General features: G+C 46.3%; 1 long non-coding RNA gene across 1 annotated transcript; it reads right to left on the reverse strand.

Annotated features, from left to right (window-relative positions):
- Nucleotides 1–26,883, reverse strand: LOC135812497 (uncharacterized). Its single transcript, XR_010552824.1, has 4 exons — nucleotides 26,681–26,883; nucleotides 9,264–9,403; nucleotides 2,784–2,855; nucleotides 1–74 (listed from the first exon to the last, which is right to left on the reverse strand). It is a non-coding gene; the product is annotated as an uncharacterized LOC135812497 (long non-coding RNA).
- Nucleotides 26,884–27,681: the final 798 nt, after the last annotated feature.

Here is a 27,681-nt window from a genome sequence, read left to right on the forward strand (position 1 = left end):
ACAGATCTGTCAGATTTGTCAGTTTGCCAAATATATTATCAGGAAGGCTCGTGAGTTGATTCTGTTGCAAGTACCTGCATAAGCAGACATACATGTGCAGAAACATTGCATGGGAATCACCAGCAAAGTAAAGCTATTTGAGGTAAAATTGATACATTGGAGCTCTTCGCCTGCTACTTCACAGGTTAAAATTGTGTGGGTGCAATGAGGGCTGCTTCCTGCCTGCCCAAGGAGATTCACCGGAATATTGAGTTTTGAAGTCTGATCCTACAAGTGTCCTCGTTTAGAACCGACCTAGAGTGCCTGATTGGCGCTCTTAATTTGCACAGCCCGTCATAACTTGGAAATGGCACGAATGCGTCAGGACGTACACATGCACAATTGCAATAATGGAATCAGAACTGGTACAGGTCGGATTGCACCAAGCGGCGAGCGCACTAGAAAATACCTCAAGTGTAGAGCATCACCTGACTAAGTGCTAGTGGTAAACACATTATTTCTTTAGAATTCATGCCTGTACTCATGGTAAGACCATCCCACTATGCCTGCCTGCATAGGGTACCAGGTTTAGTCCATCCCACTGTGCCTGCCTGCATAGGGTACCAGGTTTAGTCCATCCCACTATGAATTCCTGCATAGGGTACCCGGTTTTAGTCCTGCTTGGAAGCGGAAGGATTTTTTCCAGCCCTGCTGCGGTCTTTGACCACTTTGGGACTTTGATCTCCTCACCTCCTACTGCTTTAGTAGCTGCATCTGCGCCTTCACCCTTGAAGTATGGTGGCATGCCTACGGATGCGGAAAATCGTCCTCTAGCCAAGTCTGATGTGAGCCGTTATACTTCTTCTGCGTCATCGAAATTGTCGCAGTTTGACTATTGACTTGGCTCTTGTTACTTATACCTCTATAATCTAAACCATACAAACATTATTACACATGATGATAGTCTGAAGTCTAGAGTAACATTCCCGACTAGTTTGACTGAGAGTTTCACGCTGAGCTGAAGGCCTCGTCACCGCTGATGTCAATGGACGAAAAAATATCGTTTCCTCAAATTTTCAAGGAAGGTTGTAAGTTGGTCGCGCCTCATCTCAATGGCTTTGACTTTCCCTACAAGACGAGAGCTGGTATGGTTGTCGTCTGCTAGCTCTGGATGATTTCTACTTCACCACCAGCCCAGTACGAATACACTATCGTTGCGAGGTCGGTTGATTACCGTCGGCGGAATCACCTCGATCGTGAAATGAACTTATTTTTAGCCGTGGCATGCCCCTTCATTTTAGCTGTGTGGTCACTGCTCACACAGGTAAGTGTACTATCACGTTGTACGTTGTACGTTGTGCTATTGTGGAACAGTCTCTCGGCCGAACTTCAATCCATTGGAGAGAAGAAGCGGTTGCGTGATGCATTAGGCTCGCAAGACATCCTTATTCTCCCAGTTGCCTTAACCGCTTTTTGTACTGTGCCAAAGACCTGGACCTAATACTCCTGCTTCTTAATCTGCTGCCAGTCAACAAAGGTCTGGTGCGTATCTTATTTCGGTCATGGTTGGCCGAAAATTAGTTGCGGCCCAAATTTTGTTTTGCAAGGTTCAGTGTGACAGTGTATAGAGGTGGCAGCAGTACAGGCCGAAAATTGGATGCGGCCGAAATGGGTTTTAGCCAGAGGAGGCCGAAAGTTTGAATGTGCCGAAAATGTGTATACTTCCAGTATACAAATGTGCTATATTCTCCTCTCCATTCTATCTCCCTTCCGTGCCTGCTTTTTCTCCCCTCCCCACTTTCGTACTGCCCTCTCCTTTTCTAAGTCGTCTCCTTGAGAGAAGGCACCATTGCCTGTTTAATCCAACAACTACAATATAAACAAAAGCACAACAACAACAACATCAACTTTACACGGTCCTTGATGCACTGGAAGTGACACAACTGCTCAGCGGCTTGTCGTTCACATTCACAGTTTCATTGGCGTTATCAGGACTGGTCTAGGACACTACATTGCATTTCAAAAATAATATACGCGTGATTTCAAAAAACCGTTAGGACAGCATCTATACCACATAAAATCTGTGATAATTTTGTGATGAAGAAAGGAAAAGGACGAAATGTTACGAGTTATGTTGGTTTGCTCCTTGGAGATGTGTTGGGGCTAGGTGTCAGGTCGCCGAATGTCTCAGTACTCCTTGTCAGCTTTATGCCATTTTGTCACACGTGCTGGCTGTATAAGATCTGGTTACGTTGGTGGACAGTTTGTCATAACTCGTAACATTTTGTCCTTTTCCTTTCTTCATCATAACTATATTGGCTCACCATCCGAGCTCAAATTTGATAAAATTGTGCATAAAAATTTCGAAATGGAGCGTTTGCTATTCGATCGCTCAAAAATCTATATGAGAGTAATTGCGGAAAGTCGCTAAGCAATATTCCGGAGAATTCTCAAAAAGCTCCAGCCAAATTAATTTTGAAATATTTCAAAAACACCATGCGTCTATATTTTTGAGATGGACTGCAGTTCTGTACGTTTTGTCAGATTTCACGGAACGCAACAGTATTTTGAAGAGCATAAGAGAGAATATTGGCACTACTTGTCATGCATCAGTGTCCACCAAATACACATCACACTTTTCGATCCGTTGCATAATTTTAGTACCGTGTACTAAGACGTTCCCTGCAAAACAACTTGATACCGCTACACTAACCTCCCAATAGTCAAATGAATTATGACTGATAACTTTGACTTTTGAAAGGTCTATATGAGTGCTCAACGTCACAGAGGAAAGTTCAACTCACAATGTTTTAAGAACGCTAAACTTGTCAAAGACATTATGCGGTATCATAGAGATTTGGTTATTACTAAGAAACCTGTAAAAACAGACCATGAATATAATGCTGTTGTCAAATACATTATGAGGAGTCGTTGCAAGTCGGTGTCTAGCTAAACAAAAGGCAAAAACAGAATATGACTTTAGTATGACAACGACGAACACAAGCAGGAGGAGAACACCGCCCCCGACGACGACACGAACACGACCAATAACGACAATACGTTTTAAAAAAAAGCTATGAACAAAATCAACTACAAACTCATTACTCGGATACACAATGCACACTTTTTTGCTCACATTGTGACATCCCATTTCTTGATTGCAGCACAGGTATAGTCAAACCTGTCATTGTAGAAGCCACCTAGATCTATTATGGAGAGCTTTGTCAACGAACATGTCACCAATTTCTTGGAGCGCAATCACCAGCTGACTGACAGCCAGTTTGGTTTTAGACGGGGCCGGGGCACAGCTGGTATGATGTTGGCTGTATTTCAGCATAGTCGAGTGGAAAAATTCAAAAAGTTCATTTCAGCGCTAGGAGAGATGTTCTACTATCTGCCGGTGTATAGTACTTGCCAATTGAGGACGTAGCTGGCTGTTTTACCAGTGCTTACAAATTGGCGATTTTCAAGACGATCATTTGTGGCATCAGGGGTGATGGCCCTGGTCTTTTGGGATCCTGGGGGGGGGGGGGGGGGGGGGGGCTAAGTGGTACTGCTATTCTAAGGTGAGACAATGTTGGCTTGATGGAGATTTGGTCGTAGATTGTTCATATATGCTGTGGCGTGACTCGTTTGTAAACCCATAAACTATGTGATATTTCGTCCATTTTGAGGGGTACAGTCAACTTTGCGTACAACGACACTCGGCGGGGCATCAAAAAAGCGTCCTCATTCACGAAGTGTCGTATTACGCGAAGTCTCATTATATGTATACAGGTAGTATGGACTTTGCTCTGGGCATGGAAACTGTCGGTATTCGCGAATTGTCGTTATATCAAGAGTCATTATTAGCGAAGTCCACTGTATGCAAGTTCAGGGCTCACAGTAGGCATCCAGGGTTGACAAAAGCGTCGTTCTGGCACGTGCCGCGCGCCTCAGTGCACGTGACGCAGGGAGAGCTGCTGAGTCAGTACCGTGGTACGCGCGAGTCACTACATGTGCAGTGCTGAGAGTGCTGTGACTAGATCATGAACCAGGACACGGTACTTGAAGATGGTGTGCACTCATCCGCGCACTGCAATGCCAATGCCCGAGTAATGGTTTGTTTTTGTGGTTTTTACTCTTTGTACCGTCTTGCCGACCACTGTCTTGATGTCGATATTTCCCTTGCGTGGTGCAGCAGCCATTGCCAGCGGAGCACAAAGAGCGACTATGAAACCAAGACTCTTTCCTTCCCTCAAGCATTCCCTTGCATTATCTTCCCTGCCATCACGATATTGTGCTGGCTCCAGTGCAAGTGGGAGTCCAATGGTTATTTCTGGTCACGGTGTTGTGTGGTTTTTACTGTTTGTACCGTCTTGCCAATCAGTCTTGATGTCGATGTTTCCCTTGCATGGTGCAGCAGCCTTTGCAAGCCAGGCATTGGCGTTCCCTAGCTTGTATAATCTTCCCTGCCATCGCGATCTTGTGGTGAAACGCAGGCTCCAGTGGGAATAGTTTGCCAGTAGGAACCTTTCGCATTTGCTATGAATCGAATGCGAAACGAAAGTTTGATTCGGCTCGTAATCGTTTCGTTCAAAATAGATTGAGGTTTCGCAAGTCGTCATGCAAATGTGCATGGCAACTACGAAGACGGCGGTACGGGTGTTTACACGCCCACGTGCATGGATCATGGAATCAATGGAAAAATGTGTACCTGTCAAAACATGCGTACATGGCCAAATAAATGTGTACCTGCCGGATTCGGAGCGCGAATAGGCTTCCATGGTTCGCAGACGGACAAGGCAGAAAGCGACCAAGAAGATCCTGATGAGACCCAGGAAGTAGCAGCTTTGCAGCAGGGAATAAGACAATACTCCGAGTATTGGGTATGTTTTGTAAAAATGAATGTTTCAGTGCATCAAAATAGAGGGACGTACTTGTACTGAACGCTTAACATCTTCAAGTCTCTAGAATTACTCAGTCTGTGCTGATCAGTCTCTAGAAGTACTCAGTCTGTGCTGATCTGTCTCTAGAATTACATAACGCGCCCACACATACATGCATACTAATAGCAATAGTAATGCGGATGGAACATTATGCTTGACAAGTGAATATTTCTTCTCGTTCACATATCTCTACAAATACACATGCGTGCGCCATATAAAATAGTGTATAGCTACTGATGTTCAAAGAACACTCTTTTCTGCGGGTGGGTGTTGATTGTGCATAGGTGGAGAGCTCTGACGAGGAGGAGCCGTTTCGAGTAGCAAGTCCTGAGCACGAATGCATTAGCGATGCCGGGGAAACAGGTAGTGTAGCAATGCCTGAGCCTGAAAGCACTCCACTCTCTGTTGCACTAGTGGCAACCGGATTCCATCCGTTCTAAACAGATGACCAAGGTATTGATACTCAAATGCTTGCCCAGCAACAGCATAGTCCCGAAGTCAATGATAGATGGCTGCAAGCAGAGCTTGATAAGATGCTCGTAGAGTATGCCAACGTGTAGGATTCGCTCCAGACAGCGCAGAAACTGGCAAGGATGCAAGAAGAAGAAATATCTCGCCAACAAGAAAAGATGAAGAAACAGACCAACACTCTGCGCGGTTTGAAAGGTTCCTACACCAAACGCAAAAATGAAGAAAAAAACTGCTGTTTTTTTTGTTCCACTGCATGCATGCCATTTTCTTCTTGTTTGATCTTCCACCTCCTTTTCGCGCGATGCGCACGGCGCACGCGGAGGAGTCACCAGTTCTACAATCAGTACAGAGAATCTTCCTCTTGGTCGATTTGGACAATCTATGGCATAAAATTTACCGAGACGTTTTTGGATATTCCCTTCCACTGCTGTACTATATCTCACGAAGTTCACGCATACGCAATTTACCGAGACGTTTTTGGATATTCCCTTCCACTGCTGTACTATATCTCACGAAGTTCACGCATACGCTCTGGCATACCCGTGTGGATAATGAAAATTTGTTTCGGTAAATCTTTTGGAACACATGTCGTCTGTGCCAGGGCCAATCGACAGCCTCGTAGCACCTAGCTGAAGTGCTGCTAACTCCTTCAAACACCCCCTACTTCGAGCAAAAATGCGACGAAATTCTGACTGCTGATTAGTCATGCTGGCATTTTGGAGCATGTGCGCCGCCCCCATCTAATCGACGCTTTTCTACGCAACTGTGAACCCTGAAGTTTCAAGGTTCCCTTCAGAAACGCTTTCAAGGGCTTCGCACAATTGATCTACGCCCCAAGGGGAACATACCTGAGCGAAATTGGACAGATCCACTAGTACACATACTTTGGTATTCCCAGACACGGTTTGGGGTTGCGAGCATTAGAAAATGAGGTGGGGCGTAATTTTGGTGGATGGAGTGAGCAAACGCTATGTGTCTAGCCTTAAAGCGGGAGAAGAGAGTGGGCCATTTGATGCGGTGTAGAAGGTCAGAGTGGTTCATATGGGTGTAGAGAGGGTGGAGGAGGTATAATCGTGCTGCTTTCCGCTGTATTCTCTCTAGCTTGTAGTAGTGTGGGAGATGGGGGTAGTAGTGTGGGAGATGGGGGTAACAGCGATGCTGTTGTTTTTTAATTGAATCTTGAATTCTTTATTCTCACATTGGCAGCATCGCCAATAAGAGATAAGTTTATGAGAAGGTGAGATGCTGTTGGTGGGGACCATGGAGCAGTGTTGAATGATTCAGAGGAGTGAAGAGTGGTGGGGGGGGGGACGGAGGCAAATTCTGGCCGCCTTGTGTCGGATTTGCTCAAGATGGTCAAGGGCTGTGATTGAGAGCGGGGTGACAGCTATGCATGCCTATTCAATAGGCCTAATATTCAATTACAGGCAGGATATAACTATTTAAACAATCGATGAGGAGACAATAGTCGTAAAATGGCAATAAATAAGATAAATTGTGCACTCATAACAACAGCAAAAATGAAGAAAGTCAAGTTCCATAACGTTTTCTTGTGACTGTCATCAGTGGAACGCCGTCACATAAAAATGCAATGACTAAAACACACACTTATATACATGTAGCTAATATAGTTTCAGGTAGAAATACAGCAGCTAACAAGTACAAAAAGCGAAGTTTGCACCTTTGCAATGTGTGAATATAGTGTATGTGAGAAAGGTAGTGGCAGATGAATGCGATACTGTGTAAATGAATGTAATAGTGCGTGTGTATTACTTGAAGTGTGTAAGTGATACAACGTTTTCTTTCTGTTTACATAGCACAGGGTCACGAGTACGAATATACACAGCTTCCAACACCTGCAATTGCTTGAAGAAACGTGCGCAACTGGATAACACTAAACCAGGAGGATGACAGTAGTGATGAGGAGGAGGTTGACGTTGACAAGCGGAAGTCCGCAGTGTAAAAGCATTTGGTGTCCAGTCCAGAATGTCGTAAGGTGCTTGACGATTCCTGGTTTAGTGTTATTCGTTGCGCACGTTGCTTCAAGCAATTGCAGGTGTTGGAAGCTGTGTAAATTCGTACTCGTGACCCTGTGCTATGTGAACAGAAAGAAAACGTTGTATCACTCACACTCTTCAAGTAATGCACACGCACCATTACATTCATTCACATAGTATCGCATTCATCTGCCACTACCTTTCTCACATACACTATATTCACACATTGCAAAGGTGCAAACTTCGCTTTTTGTACTTGTTAGCTGCTGTACTTCTACCTGAAACTATATTAGCTACATGTATATAAGTGTGTGTTTTAGTTATTATATTTTTATGTGACGGCGTTCCACTGATGACAGTCACAAGAAAACGTTATGGAACTTGACTTTCTTCATTTTTGCTGTTGTTATGAGTGCACAATTTATCTTATTTATTGCCATTTTAGGATATAATCATATAATGTTTTGTAAATGAGAGAGATTCATTTAGTGTGTTGAGTTGATTTGTTGTTTGTTGTATACTTTATTTAAACTGGAAATCAAAACAGGCAAAAAGCCTAATAACATTGGACCCGCTGTGAATAATTATCGATCTTTTACATGAAGAGAAAAAGTTTCGTATATGAGTGGGTGGGTCAAGGGGAGTTTCGTTTTGAAAAATATTGATATGAGAGACATCCAGGCATTCTTGCTGTCAAGCCAATCTATATTTCGTTCAGGGGGTGGGTGGGTGGGGGAGGGTCCTAACTAAAGTTTCCCCCCCCCCCCCCGCAGTCGCAAAAATTGTTCGACTTCACTGTACTCAATTGCCCACGGGACACAACCTTTTTACAAAACATCATTTTTCTCAAAAAAATGAGTTTCACCCTAAGCCTGGTTTTCGCAGAAGTTGGGCCAATTGGGGATAGGACCTGATCAACATTTAGAAAACAATTCTCAAGAAACTCCAGCCAAATTTGAAATATTTCAAAAATACCATGCGTCTGCAGTGTCTTTTATTGGCATCTAGTATGCCCAGGGCATGCGCTAAGGATTGAAATGTGCTCTGACACAATATCCTGCCAGTTGCAAAAACGGCCGGACATATTCCGACATGCAAATTTTCACATCATATCACACAATGTTCAGTGTAGAATTAATACCATCAAAATGTTATCACGACGATGCATTTCAGAAGTAGCATGATCTTTGAAGGCTGACGTTTTCAGGTTCCTTGAGCCAACGATGAAAGAGTCAGAAAAATTCTTGCTGCTGCGAATTTTATCAACAAAACGGGAACATATCTTACACTTCAAATTTTTTGATAACGCTACAATCTGAGGGACTGTGCTCATAGCTCAGCTGAACAGAAGTTGAAAGCTTCCTATCATACTTGGCGACCCACTTGCCACAAGTGGTCTTCTTGAGTCCTCGGGGCTTCTTCCAAGAGGAGCACCCGCATCAGCGGTGCTTGGCTTTCTCTTGCCAGACGATATCACCATTGACTATGAGACAAAGGATTGACGTGCCTTTTCATTTGTGCGCTTTGCAAAAAAATGTGCGCGAAAACTTTTTCCAGATGTGTACAAAACATCCGGAAACTGACCGTAAACGGTGGGAAATTGTCCGATGTCCGACCGTTATTTAGCACCCTGTATGCCTTTTTGTTGCACTACAATCAGTCAACATCTTGCTACCTTGCATGTACTCTAGGAGTACGGCAAGCAATTAGACCTAGCCGGTTGAACTCCTTACAGATTGTTAACATCAGATTACAGAGCACTCAAAGCTTGAACTGTGTAGAATTGATTATTTCGGATCAGTGAACTCTGTGTGGAAATGTGAGCGTGGGGAGATATACAAGATAAGAGCCCATACTGGCTGCTAACTCAAATAGATAGCTAACGTACAAAAAATCTGACACATATGAGCAACTTAGCAGAGTTCTGGTCCCTGTTAACTGATCACATCGGCAATCTCCACAGGGCCAGGCTCCTTGGCAGTATCCAATCCACGATGCACATAGCACCATCATGGTCCAGGTTACCATCTGCGCACAGAAGGTGGACAGTAGCCATAAAACCATAAACGATAATTCTAGTAGAAGACAGTCAACTCCCGCCCTAATCAGTTTACCGGAAATTCACCTACTGGTAAAGCCAAACCCGCTTAGTACGTATAGGGCATAAGACATACTAGTGTGTAGTAAGCACTTTTTGAAATTAAAAAAGTTCTAAAAATCCTCCTCCGAAAACCCCACATGCTCCCATCTTCCACCCTTTATGCCCTTGCTGACACTACCCCTTTGTCTAAGAGACGTAATTCACATCTTGTCACCCTTATCCATTCTCTCAAACTCAATCTGGTTTTCTTCCCGTAGCACGAGAAACTCCCGTTCCCTTCCGAAACCCAAGTCCTCCTTTCTACTTCACTCTCCCCTTTTCACTGCGTACTCTGCGTGGCTGGCACTTCCCCAAGAAGCTAAGGACCTTTCTTCCCTCCGCCTTTTTAAGAGCCTTGTCGCGCCTTGACTTTGATTTTGTGTTTCTCATTTTGTTGCAATCACTACTTTTCCATGCCGGTTCTTTTTTTTCTCCTCCCCTTCTCCCTTTCTTGCCGTGGTTGGCTAACACCCTCTCTCTTTGTATTGGCCGGTGTTCTCACTGTGCTATGAGATGCTGTAATAAATAAATAAATAAATAAATAAAATTCACAAATAAATGTGCACGCATGGACTTAGAAGTTTCACACCAAGGTTCAACTCGAGTGACAGGAACGCGTCTAAACAGTCTGAGAGTAAGGGGGCGTTTGTTTTTTGAAATTACTTCTGCTTTACGTCTCCCGAAGGGACCGCGGAGAAAAGGTGAACGTAGCAGATTGGACTGCTGCCCTCGAGTTGCGCGGATGGTGTTGTGTATCACTGGCCGATTATCTATGTCAGTCCATAACACACAACAAGAGCTTCGGTTGTTGTAGCTTGACTCTGGTCAAGGCTACGAGTAAGATCATTTCAAGTAATGAAGTCGATGATAAGAAGAAATTCGGCAGCTCTTTCACCAACCGGAAAGAGCTCTTTGTTTCAGGGGAAAACAGCAGCAACACCATTACGAGCACACTGTAACCAAATATGAATACTACAGAAAAAGAGTTAGTACGGTGCTAGCCCAATTCGGCACTAGCACCCCGAAGAGAAAATACAGCGTACAACAATACAGTACGCATAGCAGATTTAGGCGCACGATGAGCAAATAAGGAGTTGATTAGATTATTCTCGCGAATCGCGACACTCCCGGGCGAAAGAAGCAAACAAAGAAAAGAAAGCTAGCGGAAGAGCAATTAAACTACAGACGCAGTCACAAATCTGGGAAGACCAAATAACTTGGCCAAATAATTATACGATCAAAGAAAGAAAATAAAGTACATAACTAACTCACAGTGCATCATCATCCCTCAGCCTGCGAACCATATTCTGGCATTTCTGAGCAGCAGCGCGGCGTAGCCTGGCTGGTGGTGTGACGGACGCGTCGCTGTGAGTAGTTGCTGGTTCATGAGTGACGGAGACTTGACTGGCATCACTAGCTACTTCGACCGGGTACAAGTGGGAAACTGGGCGACGGACCTGTTTCTGAGACGCAAGCTGCACAGTCGCTGATCTCACCCAACCATCTTGGCTGTCATGAATATCCACCACTCTGCCCAGCCTCCATGTCCCTCTTGGCATGCCGCTCTCCTTGATCAGCACAACACTGTTCACACGTGGCTCCGCATTCTCGCATCTCTTGGCTGGTGCACTAAGTGGGCGTTCTCGTAGGCTGGTGAGATAGTCGTTCTGGAAGCATTGCCAAAACGATTCCAGACACTGCTGGCCTCGTTTCCAAAGCGTATTATACGTTTTAGAGCTAGATACAAGAAAATGTGGGTCATCATGTACATCAGTATCAAGAAAACTAGGGAAGATAAGATTAGAACGGAGGGATAAGAAATGAGCCGGTGTCAGAGGACCCCCCACCCCCGGAACTCGTCAGCATGAGCAACCAGTGGCCTGGTGTTCACAACAGCTTCTACTTCCGTCAGCAGGGTGTATAGTTGGTCGCTGGTCAGGACTTGCTTGCCGAGGGACTTGCGCAGCGAGCGCTTAACAATGCCAACCATACGTTCATAGCAGCCACCCATCCACGGTGCATGCTCAACGATGAATCTCCAGTCGACGCCTTGCTCTCCCATGTAATTCATTAGATCCGGATCCTTCACCATTCCTCGCCAAGCCTCAGTAAGTGACTTGTCCGCGTGCTTAAATTGGGGAGCGTTATCGGACCAGATGCGTTCCGGCAAACCACGACGCTCAACAAATCTTCGAAATGAATCAATAAAGTCGACGGTGGACATAGTTGGCACAAGTTCCAGGTGGACTGCACGCGTGACTAGGCATGTGTACAGCACACACCAAACCTTCTTGGATACGGACTGTTCCTTGGTGTACATCGGACCGAAGTAGTCGACTCCGCAGAAAGTAAATGCTAAGGAAGGGTTAAGGCGCTCTGGTGGAAGAGGCGCAAACGGAGGAGTGGCATAGTGGTATCCTTCGACTCTCTTGCACGTGTGGCACTTTCTCAGGATTGACTTCACAGTGCTTCTTCCTTGTGTGATCCAGTACTCCCGGCGGATTCTGCTCAGTGTGTGACTTACTCCAGAATGAAGTATCATCTTGTGGAAGTGGGTCACGATTAGTGCCGTTAGTGGTCCTCGATGCGGAAGAAGAGCTGGAAAGCGAGTCTCGATGTTCAATTCGGCATGCTTTAGGCGACCTCCGCACCTGAGGATTCCCTTCTGATCTATGAAGAGGTCTAACTTATGCACGAGGTCGTGCTTGTTTCCGCGTTCGAGAGCCATTAGAACATCAGAGTACTGGTGGCGCTGGGCATATTTCAGCCACAGTGTTGTGGCTTCTTGCAATTCGGTTGCGGATAGTGTGGTGTCACTCTGAGTAGTTCGTCCTTGCAATTTCGCAATGAATCGTGCCGACCAAGCTGTCACTCGGGTCAATTTGCTCCATGATGAGAATCTGGATGGATCGATGCCAAAGGGTGTGTATTCTGGCTGAACATCAGCGATCAGAGTTTCATCTGTTGTAACACATTTTGCAAACTCATCAGGAGTGGGTGTGGTCAACCGTACAGGATCCTCCCCCGGAAAGGAAGGTGGGGACCCCTGCAACTCGCAAAGCCAAGTTGGCCCATGCCACCAAAGGTCGACGTTTCCAGGATATGGCGATTGACCTCTAGAAGGAAGGTCGGCTGGGTTGAGGTCAGTCGGAGTGTGAAAGAACTCAATGGCAGGGTTCTTTCGAATTTCGGTGAGTCGATTCTCAACGAACTGTGGCTGTTTCTTCTTACTACGTATCCATCCGAGGACGCAGGAGGAGTCGGAGTGGACGCAGATCCGTGTGAACTCAACCGTGAGCTGACGCTGAATGAACTCGACAATCCGGACTCCCAGCTGAGCGGCTAGAAGTTCCAAGCGGGGAATTGTGATTGCTTTCACAGGCGCGACTCTCGTCTTGCAGAAGATCAGATCTGATGTGCAGTGCGTATCTCCAATCTTTCGAAGGTAAGCAGCCGCGCTATAGGCTGACTTGGAGGCATCGCAGAAAACATGTAACTCGTAACGCTCTGTGTCCAAGTGATTCAGACCAAATGAGCGAGGTACGACTTGGTCGGATGCTGCATCCATGGATTCTGCAATAGACTGCCATCAAGAAAGAATGTCATCACTGAGGTAATCATCCCAGTCGTACGATAGTTTCCAGACATCTTGCATGAGAATCTTCGCAGCAGTAACTACTGGTGAATGCAGACCTAAGGGGTCAAAGAATTGTGCAATGGCTTGCAACAACTCACGCTTGGTTCTGACAACGCGGGCTGTTGCAGAAATGGATGGGACCTGGAGCGTGTCATTCTTGAAGTTCCAGTCAATCCCCAGGCATTTCTGGGAGGATCCCTTGGCCCTGTCCTTCTCGGGCAACATCTCCAAGAAGTCGGCTGAATTCGACGCCCACTATCGGAGGTTCATGGAAGCCTCAGCAAACACGGACTTCGCATGTTGGTAGTACCGGAGGCTGTCGTGGACACCTGATTTTCCGACGAGCACGTTGTCCACATACAGGTTGTCCAGTATGTCGTGCGAATTTGTCGAGTCAGGCTGCGATCGAAGATGGTGGTGCAGGGTCGCCGAAAGAAGAAACGGACTAGAAATGACCCCAAAGGGTACCCTGCAGAAGCGGTAGATAATAATGTTGCTCGTGACTGGAGGCTGAGTAATGTCCTTCAGCCAGAGGAATCTCGTGACGTCACGATCGGGCTCGTGAAGCGAAAGCTGCAAGAAAGCTTTCTCGACGTCGCTGGTGATTGCTATTGGGAAGAGCCTGAACCGAAGCAATATGCCTACCATATCCGGTAGCATGACGGGACCTCGTAGAAGGCATTCGTTTAAGCTGGACGATGTCTTGTTGGACTTGGCGGAAGCATCATATACAACTTTGAGCTTCGTTGTGTTCTTGGCAGGTGTCACTACGCCATGATGGGGAAGATAGTGAACTGGATGACCGTCGGTATCGCTTTGCTCATCGACGACTGTTTCAAGGATGCCCTTGACCGCCTGCTCCTTGATCGTCTGGTCGTACTTCTCCAGGAGGTCAGGATCCTGGCGCAATCTCCGAAGCAAAGCCTTAAGGCGACCATACGCAAGACCTCGATCCTCTTGCAGATCACATGTGCCCGGACGCCATGGCCATGACACCACATAGCGGCCGTCCGACTGCTGCACGGAACGTGAAAAGCTATCACGCGCAAGTTGATCATCGTCGTGATCTGCATTCCCATCAATGCCCACGCTCTCTAATTCCCAGAACTTCTTCAGATCGAAGTCGGAAGGAGTGCACTGAGGGTCAGGAGCTTTGTTGACCATAAGAGTGGCCTCTTCTCGTTGGGTCAGCTCGGAGTGAGGAACCTTTCCCGTGCAGATAAAACCTAGCTTGGTGTCTAGGAGGATCAGGCCATCTGGAAAGCGAGTGTGATCCGTTAGCACAAAGTCAGTGTAAAAATCTGTCCCAAACAGAATGTCAATCTCGACATGTTCGCGAGTGAGTGTTAAGAGAGCATGTCTGAGAATACCAAAGTATGTGTGCAAGTGGATCTCTCCGATTTCGCTCAAAATTTGCAGGTAGGTTCCCTTTGGGGTGTGGATCGATTGTGCAAAGCCCTTGAAAAAATTTCTGAAGGGAACCTTGAAATTTGCATACCCCTCAAAAATGGCCGAAATATCACATTATTTATGGGTCTAGAAACGAGTCACGCCACAGCGTATACGAACAAGCTATGAACAAAACTCCATCAAGCCAACATTGCCTCACCTTAGAAGAGTTCCTGGAGCAGTACCGCTTAGCCACGCCAGCATCCCAGAAGACGAGGTCCATCACCCCCTGACGCCACAAATGATCGTCTTGAAAATAGCCAATTTACAAGCGCTGGCAAAACAGCCAGCTACGTCCTCAATTGGCCAGAACTATACACCGGCAGATAGTAGAACACCTCTTCTAGCGCTGAGAACATGTCCCCCATCTTCCTTTTGGGGTTTTCTTGAAATAAACTTTTTTGAATTTTCCCACTCGACCATGCTGAAATACGGCCAAAGTCATACCTGCGCAGGAAAGCTCGCCCCTCCGCGACGTCTCCTCAGCAATTTCTACTCCAACACTACTTCCAAAGCCGCAGAACAAAGTGTAGTGTTGACTCTGACAAGGAAAAGCAGCGGTGAGCACTTGTCACTCCAAACGACAAGCTTCTCCTTTCGCCACCAATCATTTTTTGTGCGACTGTTGATGCAAAAGGGACTGAAGGCCTGAGCGCAGTTTTTGAATTTTATTGCAAGATGCACGGTGAAATCGCGTGCTCTGTGACGTAGGATGACGCTTCCTGCATCACGACACGCGGCCATCGATCGCGAATGTGCCTGGAACGCTACTCGGAACAGACCATGATGGCAGAGGTAAGATTGATTGATTGATTGAAGTTTTATTTTACATCGCAAACCAAATGGGCATTGATGCCCAATATTATGATGGCGATAGAATAAAAAGTGTAGCTCGATAAAGCTTCACTTGCGAAAATGAGAAAACAGTCAAAAGGAAGTATTTGTACCCGTAATTACAAGTCAAGTTCGAACGAAGTAACAATCAGGGAGAAATAGGAAGATGAGGACCTATGCCAGAGGGAGATGCTATTCGGCCATATTAACCGTAGAAAAACACTTTCAGCAATCTTTTAAACGGGGTTGGACGACGAGCGGACGTGAGTTCCTGTGGCAGGGTGTTCCAAAGCTTCACGGCGGAAACCAATGGTCGGCTGTCGCCAGATGTTCGCCGAGTTAGCGGAACAACGTATTTGCAATTGTCATTGCCACGGGTGTTACTGGGAGGTTGGAGGGCTACTCTATCTTTCAGAAGAGGGCTGATGCTGCTGGTGTGGACACGGTGCATAAGGAAACGGAGTTTGCATTTGGCACGTTCAATTACAGGGGTCAGGGAAAGGCGAGTGTATATAGGAGTGGTATGGGACGGGAAGGGCAGATTGGCTACGCAGCGAACACATCGCTTGTCGAGGACAGTGAGCTGGTGCCGCTGCTGAGCCGTGAGGGCAGAGAAGAACGCGTTTGATCCATAAAGCATGTCAAGAAGTATAAGGGCAGAATAGAAGAGGAGCGACTGGCGTTCAGATAGCGACGGGCGGATGGTTCTCAGGGTGGTTAGCTTCTGGGAAGTTTTACGTACTATGCTGGAGACCTGCGCGTCCCACCGAAGACAGGAATTGATCTGTAGGCCCAGAAAACGAGCAGTGGTGGTCTGGGTGAGAGGCGTCCCGTTGCAGTTAACGTTGAGTTCCAGGGTACTACGGCGTGATGCCTCAATGGCTAAGACCTGCGTCTTGTCAGGGTTTAAAACCAGGCCTTTCCCGTGTAGGTAGTCAGCCAAGTTTGACACAGCAACTGATAAGACTTGATTTAGGGTTGCTACGGATCTGCTTGCCGTGTCGAGAAGGATGTCATCCGCAAACAGCTGGGAGTGTGCTGGGCTGGTGACGCTATGGACGTCCATGGTATATAGTGAAAACAGCAAAGGACCCAGTACACTACCCTGAGGGACTCCACACTCGCATGCAGTTAGGCCCGAGCACTGCCCACTCGCCAGAACTACTCTCTGTCGACGGTCCGTGAAGTAGCTCGCAAACCAACGCAAAACAGTCGAAGATACACCCAAAGCAAACAAATCTTGGATCATGAGCTGGTGCCGTACTTTATCGAATGCCTTGCTCATGTCCACTAGTACTGCGCCAGTATGTAGCTGGTGGTCTGCTGACGACAGATAGCGGTCCATGGCCAAGGTCAAGGCATCTTCCGTGGAGTGTTGTGGCCGGTACGTAAACTGATTGGCGGGCAAAAGTGAATGGGTTTGTAAGAAGTCACACAGGCGTTTGTGGACTATCTTCTCCAAGATCTTCGATGCTATTGGCAGCAAAGATATGGGACGGTAATTGCGAGATGCGTTCTTGTCACCAGACTTAAATAGGAGATGAGCTTCATTTCCTGCTTGAACTGCTGACAACCCCCACAAACTGTCCTAGGAGTGTTGCAATGGCAGCAAGCCGTTGAAATATGCCCCGTACAGCATGGAGAGTTATTCGTCTTTCACACTTTAATCCCGAACATAGTCCAACAGTAAAAGTCCCTTGTTTTCATGTCGATGCTCGACAAAAGCGGCTAGCTCATTCCCTTTGTGTTGACTGGCACGCGAGCAGCACTGGCTGCACGCACTTGTCGCGTGAACTGCATGAGAGATTTCTTACGTCATGAAGAATGTGATTTCATCATCATTTCACTGGTCTTCGACCTACATGGTCAGGGAAAGCCCCGGCTCGTAGGCCTACAACACGGTCAGCGTGTTCTTGAGCGCAGTAACAACACAAGCGTGATCACTTCCAGACCAACGGGCGTTCAAGGCGAGTATTCGGAGTAACAAGCGCACTTGACGAAGGTGACTCTGAAATCTCGTGAGCCGTGGGCCACGCGACTTGGCATTCTTGCGTCACACAAGGCACGTGATTTCACCGTGCATCTTGCAATAAAATTCAAAAACTGCGCTCAGGCCTTCAGGCACTTTTGCATCGACAGTCGCACAAAAATTATTGGTGGCGCAGGGAGAAGCTTGTCGTTTGGAGTAACAAGTGCTCACCGCTGCTTTTCCTTGTCAGAGTCAACACTACACTTTGTTCTGCGGCCTTGGGAGTAGTGTTGGAGTAGAAATTGCTGAGGAGATGTCGCGGAGGGGCGAGCTTTCCTGCGCAGGTATGACTTTGGCCGTATTTCAGCATGGTCGAGTGGAAAAATTCAAAAAAGTTTATTTCAAGAAAACCCCAAAAGGAAGATGGGGGACATGTCCTCAGCGCTAGAATAGGTGTTCTACTATCTGCCGGTGTATAGTTCTGGCCAATTGAGGACGTAGCTGGCTGTTTTGCCAGCGCTTGTAAATTGGCTATTTTCAAGACGATCATTTGTGGCGTCAGGGGGTGATGGACCTCGTCTTCTGGGATGCTGGCGTGGCTAAGCGGTACTGCTCCAGGAACTCTTCTAAGGTAAGGAAATGTTGGCTTGATGGAGTTTTGTTCATAGCTTGTTCGTATACGCTGTGGCGTGACTCGTTTCTAGACCCATAAATAATGTGATATTTCGGCCATTTTTGAGGGGTATGCAAATTTCAAGGTTCCCTTCAGAAACTTTTTCAAGGGCTTTGCACAATCGATCCACACCCCAAAGGGAACCTACCTGCAAATTTTGAGCGAAATCAGAGAGATCCACTTGCACACATACTTTGGTATTCTCAGACATGCTCTCTTAAGGGCTCGGCAAGGGGTAGGCGTTTGAGCGACGGATGTGTCTAGGTATCCAGCGGAGTCTTCAGAATTGGACAACAGATCTGCGGGACAACGCTGGCTTGGACGGATTGGGCAGAGCCATCAAGCAGTTGGACATCGAATTCCACTTGCGGAAGGTTCTGCGTGGTGCGTTGGGATGCACCAAAGTTGGCCATTGCCGTGACATCAGTGCCAATTGTAGGCATGTCCAAGGATTTTCGAATCGATTCTGTGATGTACGTTCGACTGGAACCAGTATCGAACAAAAGGCGAGCTTGAAGGCTTTGCCCCGACTCATCCTGGATGGTTGCAAGGGCTGTCTGCATGATAACATGTTCACACGTCGATGTCAGGGTTTGAGTTGCAGACAGAAAGGGTGCAGCATCGACCCTCAATGTGGTGGAGTTCTTCGGCCTCTGGTCTGATTTCGCTACCGAGTCGCCGCCAAACTTCTTAGTGCACAAGCTTCTGTGATGTGTCGACAGTTTACAGTGGAAGCATGGTCTCGCCTGTTTGAAGTCACGTGCGATATGACCCGATCTAAAACAGATAGAACATCGATCCTTGAGCTTCGCGTGAGCTTTGCGTGCATCTAAACCTCTGTACTGTCCACATTCATCGCTAAAGTGCGGCCCTTAACAGTAAAAACATTTCGGAGGTCTGCGTTTCTCATGATGTTGCAAGAGGGATACGCCAGTCGAAACGACATTGGACGGAGCAGAATGCCGTTGATGTCCTTTGTTCGCGTCGTGACATTGGCGTTCACTAGTTTCCTTGACACGTACCAAGATGCCAAGGGCCTTGCGTAAGGATGCGACTGTCCAGCTGTCGCTGCCCCGTGCAAGCTCGAGCTGCACCATGACAGCCTGTGGGAGCTTTGCTGTGATCATAGGAATAAATAACGGGTGTTCTACGTCTTGTTTGAGTGCTTCAAGACTGCGGAGGTTCCGTTCGATTTCGTCAAGTAGTTTCCGCAACGAAGCAGGTTTGTCTGTTGCTGGAGGTAGATGCGTCATGGCTGTGTAGTGACTGTCGATATGGATTTGAACGTCACCAAATCTTTCCTCTAAAACATCCATCGCAATGCGATAGTTGGCACCCGTCAGGTCGAACCCAGCAATTGCCTCCTTTGCGACGCCTTTAACATTCTCTTGGAGATATGCAAACTTTTCCACATCAGACAATTTGCTGGCACCGACAGAGGCTTGAAATATTTCGTGAAATTCACGGAATTTCGAAAAGTTGCCATCAAATTTGGGTAAGGTAAGCTTCGGTAGCCGGATGGATGCATACAAACTACCATGTGCGCTGTCTGGTACTGCGGGATTTGAAACATTAGAACTGGAGGGAGAACGTGATGTTGCAGTGGATGATGTAGCAGTGGATTGTGAAGGTCGCTGCATGTTGTCTCGTTTGGATTCTAGACGCCTAAGTTTACCCCTACTGACGAGCCCCAGTTGCAGTCGATCTTTCAACCCCGACTCATTTAAATCAAGAAAGCCATACTTCATGCAAGCGTTATCAAAAGTAGAACAGGCAGCCAGAAAAGAATCAATAGCAACGGAAAGTTCAGAAATAAATAAACTAAGCTGTTGCAAGGATACATAGTCGTCGTCCAGCACCGCGTCGGCGGTCTTGTAGATGGAGTAGAGCTGCTCGTTGCTGAGAGTAGTCACTTGCCTTGCGTGTAAGACCTGCGGGGGTGGCAAGGGCTCATCGTCATCAGATAGTAAGCACTTTGCTGCTCGAGTCTTCGCCTTCTTGCCCTTCGGTGGCATTTTGAATTTCCTTCAGTAACAAACTCTAGTTATCTGAAGGTCGGGTTTTCGGCACCAGTTTGTTGTGTATCACTGGCCGATTATCTATGTCAGTCCATATCACACAACAAGAGCTTCGGTTGTTGTAGCTTGACTCTGGTCAAGGCTACGAGTAAGATCATTTCAAGTAATGAAGTCGATGATAAGAAGAAATTCGGCAGCTCTTTCACCAACCGGAAAGAGCTCTTTGTTTCGGGGGAAAACAGCAGCAACACCATTACGAGCACACTGTAACCAAATATGAATACTACAGAAAAAGAGTTAGTACGGTGCTAGCCCAATTCGGCACTAGCACCCCGAAGAGAAAATACAGCGTACAACAATACAGTACGCATAGCAGATTTAGGCGCACGATGAGCAAATAAGGAGTTGATTAGATTATTCTCGCGAATCGCGACAGATGGTGCCTGGGACGCCAACTGGAGTGGTATGTGTGAACATCTCCTGAAGCAGGTGGCTAGCTTTGCAGTGAAGACACCGATGGACTAGCACCAGAAGCTTTTTGATTTAGCAGTTGCAGTAGGCTGGGGACGCCGAGCAGGGATAGAAGAGGTGCTGTGGGTACGAGATTACGCTGTTGGAGGGTTGCCCGTAGGCCGGGTGGGTGTTGCGTTTCATTCCGGCCTTATGGCTTGTGGCCTCTGGGAAAAGTAACTGGCACTGCTTTTCATTCACAGTTCCATGGGAGTTGCCTCCTGATGACCGGATTTCCGATTCCTACTGTTATACCCTGCCTACTAGTATTATACACTTGATTACTGCAGAACATCGTTGCACCGCACCACGGCTATTACGACAGTACAAAACGGGCACACTTGGTTTTTGTACTGGAGATGGCGCTTCCCGGGACTTTCCCGTTCTCAACGTTCAAAATTTGTACTCAAGGAGGTGTATTTTGAACGCAATCTCTGCTCAGTTGGGTCTCCAAAGCACCACTTCTGATCACCGCGTCGAACTGTCCTCGCGGCTACAGTTGCGCAACATCCTGACCATGCTTCGCCAAAGAAAAAAGTAGTGGATTTGAGCTTTCCTTCGCTGAGAAAAGCCATTCTTTTGTCTCTGAAGTTGTTGACGTTCGATCGTTCTAGTCACCGAAGTTTGTTGCCTCCTTGAGGTGCTCAACGACTTTTCGTCACGTCAAGGGTAGTTTTGCCGAGGAGAAGAGTATCTGTGTAGCTGTTTTTTGTTACTGCTGGGGCCCGCTGATTCCTTGTTGGCCCCGCTGGGTCCAAATCTCTAGCAACATTTAGTGGAAATTGTTATTTATTCAGTGGATTTGAAATGGAAAAACACCAAGAAAATTTACAGCTGGTATGCAGGTAAGGCGGTGAAAAGTTGTGTAGTACTAGCCGTGGAACTCAGCACCTTGTGAGAGATCATGCGAAAGCCATTGAATCTGTGCTGAGTATTGATGTGTTGTGTGATGACCAAAAAACTCATGCATATGAATATGCATGTAGCTCCAGCCTCATCCAGTCTGCATTTAGACGATGCAACAATTGGCATGGATATTCCCCTGATGAAACTGTACGACATTGCATCACCGCCATACAAAGCAATTGCTGACTTGCTGCCGGAACGCTTTAAATACAGAGTTCGTTGCAGCAGGTGCCAACTTGCAGCACGCACGGCGGTACAACAACGTGATTAGAAAAGCCATTCTTCCTGTTGAGCTGCAAGACGTGTGTATTCCTGTGCTCCACCTAGATCTATGGATTTATCCCTGGAGTTACGGTGCACTTTGTGCTGACGCACATCAAATCGATATTGCACTGAGCAAATGTATGTTTCTTGCTGCAGATGACGGTGACTCTGCAGCGTTTACAGCACTTATCAATGCCTACAAGAACGTACACGACACAGCAACACAACAACTACACCTACAGTCAGAAGCACAAAGCATTCTTAGTCAGCTGCAGTTTGTGACGCTACAAGAACGTACACGACACAGCAACACAACAACTACACCTACAGTCAGAAGCACAAAGCATTCTTAGGCAGCTGCAGTGTGTGATGCTGCACAATCAGCAGCAGCAGGAAGTGGTGGCTGCTGGCTTGCAGACTGTGGCATCAAATCTGCACTTTCTATGGAAGGAGAAAGAAAAGGAACTCAATTTGACGAATGAGAGGTGATGTGGCTCGAAAAGAGCATGAGAAATTAACAGTAAAAGATTTTTTTTTAAAGCAGCTGGCCCGTGCGTAACTTCCTTGGAAGCAGTACTGCCACAGTAACAAATAAAGCGGCAAGCATATCACTCCGGTGCATTTGTCGGCAACCACATACACCGTGCGTTGAAACCGGATGTCATTGCTGCCCTCACTTCTGTTCCCCTTACAGTCGTGCAGAGCCGCACACCTGCGGACAGCGGCGAGGTTCAGCTGCTTATAGCTTGCCCAGGCAAAGGCCTTGAGAGATCGCTAATCGAGACTCTTCACAGAGTATCCAGCATGTCGCAAGCTGTTCAGCGGCAAACTGGTTTTTACAACAGCAACAAGGCAGGTTCTGGGTGATGCCATCCACACCTTCATGGCCACCTGCAGAGCGGAGGTTCTGGCACGCAAGTTAGGCAATGTGACTCCTAAGCTTCACCTTCTCGAGTGCCATGTCCTTCCTTGTACAGGGTTGAAATTAATTCTTGCTGATCTGTTCGGCCACACACTCTGAGCACCCCTGATGAGACCTAACACTGTAACAGGTTTGGAACTAATTCTTGCTGATCTGTTCGGCCACACACTGAGTCTGTGAACTCCGCTGATGAGACCTAACAAGGTCGAAACAGCTATAGCTGTCCGGAGATTGAGTAAACTTGACAAAAGGTTCTCCCACGATCCGAGGCGCAGGTCGTCATTTTGCGAAAGAGTGCTGCGAAGCACATCTCCTTTATCTGCTACTGAGCGGTATCTGTTGCACTTCGCGGAGCACAGCTGCCTCCAACAACATTTTTTGACGAGCAAGAGACTGAAGAGATGAAATCCATAAAAGTACTATTTCAAGTATTCGAAGTGACAGAACCTTTTCTTTCTGCAGAAATGATCATGAAAATTTGAAAAATGCGATGAGCGTACCCACGCTTTCCGTGTGACCTCTGTTGCCAGGGGCGTTGCTACAGGTCGCCGCCATCTTGCCAAGTGACCTCCCCGTAACAGCCGTGCGCACATGCAAAAATTCATGAGAAATACAAGAGCACTACAGGTGTAATTAAAATAGAAGAAATCACATGGAAACGCTGTTGGAGGGTTGCCCGCAGTCCGGGTGGGTGTTGCGTTTCATTCCGGCCTTATGGCTTGTGGCCTCTGGGAAAAGTAACTGGCACTGCTTTTCATTCACAGTTCCATGGGTGTTGCCTCCCGATGACCGGATTTCCGATTCGTACTGTTATACCCTGCCTACTAGTATTATACACTTGATTACTGCAGAACATCGTTGCACCGCACATGCAAAAATTCATGAGAAATACAAGAGCACTATAGGTATAATTAAAATAGAAGAAATCACATGGAAACGAGCTATGAAGCAACTATCCGCGACTGTAACAAGGTAATAAGCAGTCAGAAATTGCGATAACAGGGCACAAAACTGACAGGCTACTAAGACATTCAACGACCTGAGACCTAGTGGATAGTTGCTTCATAACTCGTTTCCATGTGATTTCTTCTATTTTAATTCTATTTATTGGCTCAGTATCCGAGTTAAATTCGCACTATAGGTGGAGGATATTATCAGATAAGTCCTTGCAGTGTATGTGATGTGGTTCCATTGTAATTATATTGACCTTTGATAAATACCACTCATTAGTGACCACACCATCAAGAGTATCAAATTCAAATAAATTTGCCCGATAACCGCAATCAATAAAACTAGCTGAACCGACATGTGTGTACTTTATTCATGCAATGTATAAACGGTGGAGACGATGTGCAATAAAACGATGAAAATATGAAGAAATGGTGTAGGGAAAAAATGTGGATTCAAACAAGTGTAATGTACTGCTGTTATGTGTTATCACGTTGTCTTTCCTTCCTTTCTCCTTTGTTCATTTCTCGCTTTGATTGTTAAAATTCACACTGGTAAATTTCACTGCTGTTGCTCTTAATGTTATTTCTCCAGCTTAAATTTTCTATAATAGTTCAATTTTTGTTTCAGTGTCCGACACTAAAGGCTTTAGTACAACGACAATTCCTGATGAGTGTTGTACGAAAACTTGTTTGAATCCATATTTTTTCCCTACACCATTTCTTCATATTTTCATCGTATTATTGCACATCGTCTCCACCGTTTTTACATTGCATGAATAAAGTACACAAATGTCGGTTCAGCTAGTTTTACTGATTGCGGTTATCAAATTATTGTCTCCTCGCCGTGTGTTTAAATTTGCCCGAATCAATAAATACCGCTGTACTTTTCCATGCAGCACTGCACTTTTGCCTAAAAGGAGTATTTTATAAACAGTATTTATTGGCCTTAGTGGTATTTTATAAACAGTATTTATTGGCTTTTGGGCCAATAAATACTGTTTATAAAATACCGTAAGCCAATAAATACTGTTTATAAAATACTCCTTTTTAGGGAAAGTGAAGGTCAACATAATTATGTATGATAAATGTATTAGCCTCAGGATTTATTGCAATTACATACCAATTATAAAACCTCGGGGACCTCGGTTTTTATACTGGGGTGTAATTGCACTAAATACTTCGGCTCTACATTTATTATATATGTATCATTGGCTGTCATTCTATTACTGTGGAGATTTCACGCAGGCTTGGCCTATTGGATCGGGGGGGGGGGGATACGAAATAGTGAAGGTGTGCATGCAATAGGAGATGCTTCCCCTAGCTGCATCTCATGTTTGGCATTTAAATAAAATACAAAATACTGGTATTTTCACTTGAAACGTCTTTCAGGCTGATTTTTCGTGTTGCTGTACCGTTCCATCTCCACCACAGTATTGGGCAAGCCTTCCAGCCTGGTTTGCCATGTAACGTAAAAACAAACAACAAAAAGAAACGCGCAGCCAAGATTCCTGCAATTCAGGGTACGCTGGTGACATACTGCATCACAGCTTCATACGGCCAGTTCTGCGGTATGCCTGGCTCACATGGGTGGGCAAAGCACCATGCAACCTCACTCTCATTGACAGCGTCCCGCATGGAGTCCTATGCATCACTGGGCCAGCAGCCTTGCTGCAAAGCTTGGCTGCCGGGAGAATGGAGTATGCGCTTGCGTGCCTTTATAAGATTCCGTACCTGGATTGTCCTCGTCAAGTGCTCACCACGCACCCCTCCCCTTTCCCCTCCCCCCCCCCCCCCCCCGCCTGCTGACTCTAGCTGCTATACCCCGAATCAGAGCCAAACAGCGACAATGTCAGAACCACCAGCTAGATCATAACCTGCTCGCTTCCACTCCGGTCCGGCATTCCAGTGTGTTATCCTATTGTGCCCTTGAAGCCTGTAATGGTCTGCCCTGTGTGCCCTGTGTTAAACACTCCATCCATCCTGAAGTCCTTGCACACATTCAAAACCAAGTCATATGTACACCTTCAAAGAATACGTTGAATGCACTGCTCTGCACTGTGCCTATTTATATTGAGTTTTTGGATGAAGTTTAATATGCCAGTAATTTTTCTGATGGGATGGCCTCAACAACGTTCAAGGAATTTACCGGTACATGTAAATGACAAGTAGTTTTTTGTTCGTGGTTTTTGTAACTAGTGCGCAACTTGTCCTATCCATTTCGTTAATAGAGAGGTTCCGGAGGACGATTTTTCGTGCCAAAATCCGTAGACGTGTTACGGATTTTTGAAACGTCGTTTTCGAGCAGTAAAATGTTCAGGAGTACGGCACTTATGTGTTTGCCGTCATTACTTAGGTTACGATCCCAAACACGTCACACTCCGGCGCTTTGCCTTTTTTTAAAAATTTGTACCGAATTCAAAACTTCTCGTGGAAAATCGATGTTTCTCGTACCAAATCTGTACGCGAAAAGTCTTTCTGCACCCGATGACGCAAAATCTCCTTACGAAACATGGTTCGTATGAAAGCCAGTCCACACAGATTTTCCGTGCTGAAAAATCGTATGGAGGACGCCTCGAAAATATCCGTAGCGCCCATACGGATTTTGGCACGGATTAATGGTACCCAGAAACTCTCTAATATCATTCTTATCTTCACGGAGAACCAAAAAAAACACATAGTGAGGTGTATGATTTGGTGAGTGCAAAACAAATAATAATGTTGACTTATTGTCAGAATGCAACAGCCACATACATAAGGTGAACTGGCATAGTGGTGGCCTGCGGGTGCGAAGGCTAGTCTGTGTGTTTCTGAACATTCAAGCGATGGAGACGCGGATCCCGCGAATATTATTAATTGCATACATATGCGTGATGGAGACGAAAGACTAGCACTTTCTACGTGAGAGGCAGGATTTCCCCAATCAGGATCAGGACAAACCAAGCATGCACTCAATGCAGAGTTTGTACCAAACCCATGCATTACTGGTTGAGATTTATATACATGTAAAATAAAACCCTCTCCAAACGTCCTTACCTCATTTCTATTTGATTTCCATCCCGTCATCTTGATCGCGTGTCACTCTGTCTACAGAAGCTAATTTCTATTCGCTACATTGAAAAATCCCTGATTCGGCTTGTCCTCCGCCTACAGGGCATTCGCGTGCTTGGATGTTTTCAGCTACAGTACCGTCAGTACTTCCATTCAGTTGGAGCTCCGATTTCCTTTTCGTGGTTTCGTTTTCCACAACTTGCCTTGCAGTCTTGGCAATCGTAAATACAAATAAAAATACAAATACAAATCCTGCGTGCAGTGCGTAGAGAAATCAACCATATTTTGATCTGCGCATGGCGACATGCCGTCGGCACACGCGTACACGGTTCACAATAATAGTCTTCATGTTTGCGACATATAAGTACATCCTCATGCACAAGTAGAACTATGCACGCGCACTGCACGTGCACCCAGGGTCGAAACTGTACTCCATTTGTGTGTCGCGTGTCGCATGTCGCAAAAATTGAACTTTCTTCAACTTCTGCGACAGGACATTGCGAATTTGCGACAGCTTGCGACAGCTAGCTAGCTTGCGACAGCTTGCGACAGCTCGCGACAGGCAGTAGCTTCCGGGGTACGATTTTGCGTGCCAAAATCCGTGTGGGCGCTACGGATTTTTTCCAGGCGTGATCCATACGATTTTTCTGCACGGACTGTGGACTGGCTTTCACAGGAACCATGTTTCGTATGGAGATTTTGCGTCATTATTATTATTATTATTATTATTATGAAATGACCCAAAGGCAATGTGCCTATCGAGGGGTTCATTTGATTGAAAGAACAGTAGATGTAGATGTATGGTGCTGACAGCGCTGACAGCGACAGCACGGCATCTGCTGGCACCCCGCAATGATCAGTGGAGCTCCGCCGCTCCGCTGGCTGGTGACCAATGCATTTGGCCTCACCAACAAGCTGGGAGAGCTGCAGCATGCACTGCTCAACGATAACGTCGACATAGCGGTTATCACAGAAACGAAGTTCTC

This window comes from Sycon ciliatum, chromosome 3 (genome assembly GCF_964019385.1).
Source record: "Sycon ciliatum chromosome 3, ocSycCili1.1, whole genome shotgun sequence".
Lineage (NCBI taxonomy): Eukaryota > Metazoa > Porifera > Calcarea > Leucosolenida > Sycettidae > Sycon > Sycon ciliatum.